Genomic DNA, 5,538 nt, shown 5'->3' with positions numbered 1-5,538 from the left:
GAGAGAGAGAGAGAGAGAGAGAGAGAGAGAGAGAGCGAGGCAGGAAAAAGATCGCGTTTTTAAGGTGTTGTATAGTATCTTCACACGTTATCACGTTCAGTACTGACTCCCGCTACAGCTGCCGCCTCTGCCGCTACCGTCTCTACCGCCGATCTGCCGCCGCCGCCGCCGCCTCTACCGTAGCAACCGCCGCTACCGCCGCCTCTCCCGCTTCCGCCGCTACCGCCACCGCCGCCGCTGCCTCCATCACCGCTGCCGCTGCTACCGCCGATTCTGCCGCCGCTCCCGCTGCTGCTGCTTCTCACGCCAATATCCGTGCGCACGCGGCGGTGTCGGCACATATCGATGCAAGCCTAACGCGTCTGCCGCGTGTTGCATTTGTCGGCGAGCACGCGGCAGTGTGTCGGCGGCAGCGGCGGTGTCGGCAGCGGCGGCGGTGTGTCCGTGTGTCGTGTTTCTGATTTACGTGAGTATTAACAGGTCGCAGCCGTGACTGCCGCGCCATAGACGCACGCAGACGACCACGGGGGGAGGGTGAGCTGCTGCTGCTACTGGTGTGTGGATGATGGAGGGGAGGGGGAGGAGGGAGAGGGGAAGGAAAGAGAGAGGGAGAAAGAGAGAAAGATAGGGACGGCAGAAAGAGAGGGAGATTGAGGTAAAGAGAGATAGAGAAAGAAAGAGAAAGCGAAAGAAAGGAAGAGAGAGAGAGAGAGAGAGAGAGAGAGCGAGAGGAGCAAGAGAGAGCGAAAGAAAGAGAGAGAAGAAGAGAAATATAGACAGAGAGAGAGAGAGAGAGAGAGACGGAGAGAGAGTGAGAGGAGAGAGAGAGAAGAGTTAGAGAGAGAGAAGATCGTGATAGAGAGAGTGAGGAGAGAGAGGAGAGAGAACGAGAGGAGAGGTGAGGAGAAGGAAAGAGAAGGGCAGGGACGGGAGGGAGGAGAGGAGAGAGAGAGAGAGGAAGAGAGAGAGAGAAGAAGGGAGAGGAGAGAGAGAGAGAAGAGAGAGAGCTCGAGGAGAGCAGAGAGAGAGAGAGAGAGAGCGATACACACTCGCACACTTCCCTCGTAAGAAAGAAAACTCCCACGAATATTTTAGCGGTCGGCCTGCTATAGCCAGCAGATCCAAGCGGGACGCTGCTGACGGCAGACGGACGTAAAAGCTGACGCGATCCGCCGCGTGGCGTGACCGAGTACCACACGGTTGCGCTCCCCTTCTAAAAAAAACCTATACCCCGTTACAACACACACACACACACATCACACAACACACACACACAGCACGACACACATCACACGACACACTACACACACCAAACACACACACACACAATACACGGCACACACTCCACACACACACCACACGCACACACGCCACACACACACTATCGCACACACACATACACACACACACATCACACACACACACACCACACAGCACACATACACGCACACACATCTCAACACACACACACATCACACACACACAACACACACACACGCACACACCACACACGCACACACCACACACACACATACACACACACACACGCGCACACGCCACATCACACACATACACACACCAACACACACACACTTCACACACACACATCACACACACACACACACCACACACTCACACACACACACACACATCACACACACACACCACACCACACACACACACACACACACCACACACACACACACATATATTATATATATAACACTAGCACACACACGCACACACACAACACACATGAGTACACACACACACACACACACTACACACACACACACACACACACACACACACACACACACACACACACACACACAGCACACTACACACACACACACATATATTATTATATATAAATACACGCGCCACTACACACACTATTACACACACGACACGCCAACGCGCTGCGCGCGCACACATCACAACACACACACACACACATACACACACACACCACACACACACACACACACACACACACACACCACACATATACACACACACGCACACACACACGTTACACGGCACGCACACACACCACACACTAACACACGACACACACCACACACACACACACACACACACACACACACACACACACACACACACACACACACACACACACTCCTTCACGCCGTCTCCGCACGCCAAGCGCCGTAATGACGGGTAATCGACAATCAGCGGCGAGAACACAGAAGCTAACGTCAAGAGGACCGTAGAGAGAGAGGGGGGGGCACACACACAGAGAGAGAGAGAGAGAAAGCCACGGAGAGAGGACCGTGAAGAGGGCTCCACCGTATTGACTTCCCCCACCCTCTTCCTCCTCCTCACCCCCTCCACCCCCCGCCCGCGCGTGTCTAAGCTACGTGCCGCCGCTCTCCCTCTCATCTTTCACGCGGCTTGTTAAGTCGGATTACGGCGCTGTCGGCGGGCGGGGGCGCCACCGTCAACCCCGCGGTCGGCCGTAACACCGTAATACTTTCTTGCGTGAAGAGGGGAACGAGAAATAACTATCTCGGTAAAAACTCGTGGGAAGCGCGAGAGAGAGGGGGAGATGAAAGAGGGAGAGAGAGTCAGAGAGAGAGAGAGAGCGAGAAGAGAGAGCAGAGAGAGAGGGGGGATAAGGTGGGTGAGGGGGTTGGTGTAATATAGATACAAAAAAAGAGTCGTAGAGCGGGGTGATGGTGAAAGAAAATAAGTAGAAGAGAGAAGTAGAGAAGAGAGAAGAGAGAGTGAGGAGAGTAAGAGCACCTGCGACGCTGCGAAGAGAGGAAAGAGAGAGAGAGAGAGAATAGAGAAGTGAAAGGGGAAGAGGAGCCGCTGGCAGGGTGGGACGAAAGAACGATAGAGTGTTTGGGCGAAGCGCAGGTCAGGGATTAGGATTAAATGTTGTTGTCGACCAATTATAGGTCTACGTCGAGTGATGCTAAGGCGCACGATGACGCGTCGCACGCACGACAGCCCGCGTGAAACAATAATTTAGCGCACCAGCGAACTGTACGAGTCGCAGTTCTTCTGCAGCACACAAGCGTCAGCGCGGCCCGCTACCGCATCCTCAGGACCTCCGAGCTTCCGCTCCGCGCTACACCACCGCAACCGGTGATCTCATACCATCCAAGAAGGAATATCGATATTACATCATAATCGGCATATTGTCGCCATTGATGCCCGCGCACATAGAAGAAATACAATTGAGATAGTGTTGTGATTAATATATATAATAAGCGGTTACAATATAAACATATTTAATAATAATATATAGTAATATTATACTAGTAATAGTCAGTGTATAGTTATATGTGTAAAATCATAGCAATTAATAGCATAATAAAGACGTACAATTAAAGGATAAAAGGAGGATAAGACATACATCATAGCGTCTAGAGAATATATTATTATAATAATAAGAGATGAAGACCAGAAGAGACGAGAGAGAAGAGAGAGAGAGAATAGAGAGAGAGAGTAAGCTTTGAGAGAAGCAAGAGAAAAGAACCGTATATATCATATAAGTATTATATAGAAGAGAGAGAGAGAGAGAGAGCATAGAGAGAAATATATCATATAATTATATATATAAATAATTATATAAAAGATGACTTTACGTGTCCGTGCGCGATCTACAGCGGTATCTGTTTGTATCACTAAGGTTATCAGTCCTTGTGGAACTACACGGGCTTGTGTAGATACACACTGCGCTCCGTCGCTGGTGCAGGTCCGGTGATGTATACACCTGTAGCACACGACATAGAAGAGGAAGAGAATGAAGCCATGTTCTTTTCAGCCACTAGTTGCCGCATCCTGAGACCGCCGCCCAACAGGGCGGGCACGCCTGCTCGTCACCTCCACATCCTACGCTTTCTCTCTCACTGCCCCCTCCTCGCTTCTGCTACCTCTCCCTCCCACCTCGCTGCATCATCTCTCTGCACTCCCCCTCGCTCTGGTCCTCGTCTGCACCAATCCCCTCTCGCATCTCTCTGCTCATCTCACCTCCTGTCCCTTCTCCCTCCGTCTGCTCTCTCTGCTCGTCTCCTCACTCCCCCCTCGCTGCTCAAGTTCATTCAACTCCAACCCTCGTCTCTTTCTCAACTCTATACCGCCGGATAGGTTATAAGCCAGCCAGGTTGTAGTTCCAGCATCGCTGAGTTCTCCGACTCCTTCCGCTGCTTCAACACTCTCGCACTTCGCCTCCACGCAGGTTCACTCCAGCTACCCCTGCGCTTCGCATCCATCCCGGTCCTCACGACGCGATGCCCCCTCTGCTGCCATCCGAGCAAACATATCGCTCCACACTCTCCCCCTCTCGCTCTCTCTCACTCTTATATTCCGTTCAGCTCGCTGCTCACTATCCTTTAGGGAACGTTGCTGACTCTCTCTCAACTCTCCACCTCTCTCTGCCGTAAACTCCCGCCGCTCTCTCTCATCCCCCTCACTCTCTCTCCGACCCCTCGTCATCACGTCTCTCTCTCAAATCCCCTCGCTCTCATCGTATCCATCGCTCTCTCTCTCTCTCAACCTCTACCTCCGCTCTCTTTCACTCCGTCTCTGCGCTCTCATCTTCGCTCTCAACCTCTATCCCCTCGCTCCAAGCTTGATCAAACTATCTGCCCATCCGCCTCTGTCTATCACACTCGCCCCCGTAGCTCGCATTGAAATACTCTCGCTGTCTCGCCGGTTCTGAAGGTCACCGAGGTCATCTGCCTTCCTGCCGCCGCCCGCGCCTCTCACTTCTCCCCTCCGCTCTCGATCTGACCGCCCCTATCGCTCGCTGATCAACTCTCACGCGATGTTCTGTGTTGTTGCTACTTATTGTATCCGAGTGTTATTTAAATAAAGAAATCATGCAAAGTTAATAAAATAGCAAATAAAATAAAAATAATAATATGAGCAGTATCATAGAGTATATATATAACTATAGCTATTTCTTGTCGTTAGAAATGTTGAAAAACCATTATCCATTTTCAGCTATGATTTTAAATCTGGCAAGACACTTCGTTCCAACATAACGATCGCTCTCGTTAGTGAACTGACAGATTTACGAAGCCATCAAAAGCTGATAATTTAGGCGTCACATCGATAACATCCGCTCGCAGTAGTCAGTAAAGCGGGCAAAAGATTTTCCTACTATCCGGCTGCAGCCCAAACGCGTGAACTGGCGGTACGTTGTGCCGTGCCGTCAAATCACCTGAGTGCGTTAATATGCGCCGCGCCCGCATCCGTGCGTGCGGCCGCAGTTCTGTATCGGGACAAGTGGTGTGTAGCGATCGTTCAGTTGTGTCCACGAGGTCGTACTCCGACTAGTGAGTTGTATAGCTGTTGTGGTTGGTTGTGGTGATGTGTGCGTAGCGCTGTGTCGTGTGTAGTGGTGCGGCTATTAGCTATTGTCGTGTACGAGGTGTTGCTGTGCGATGGCGGTTCGCGTGCTCTCCGCGTGTGTGTGGTGTGCATCCCAATGCTTCGTGCGTGTGTTACGCGCGTGACCTCACCTGCTGGCTATGACGGCTCTGCCCCTTTGAGCTGTAA

This window comes from Priapulus caudatus, unplaced genomic scaffold, assembly GCF_000485595.1.
Source record: "Priapulus caudatus unplaced genomic scaffold, Priapulus_caudatus-5.0.1 Scaffold1837, whole genome shotgun sequence".
NCBI classification, from domain to species: Eukaryota; Metazoa; Priapulida; class Priapulimorpha; order Priapulimorphida; family Priapulidae; genus Priapulus; species Priapulus caudatus.
The sequence above is the reverse complement of the archived record's forward strand: the minus strand, read 5'-3'. Positions refer to the sequence as shown.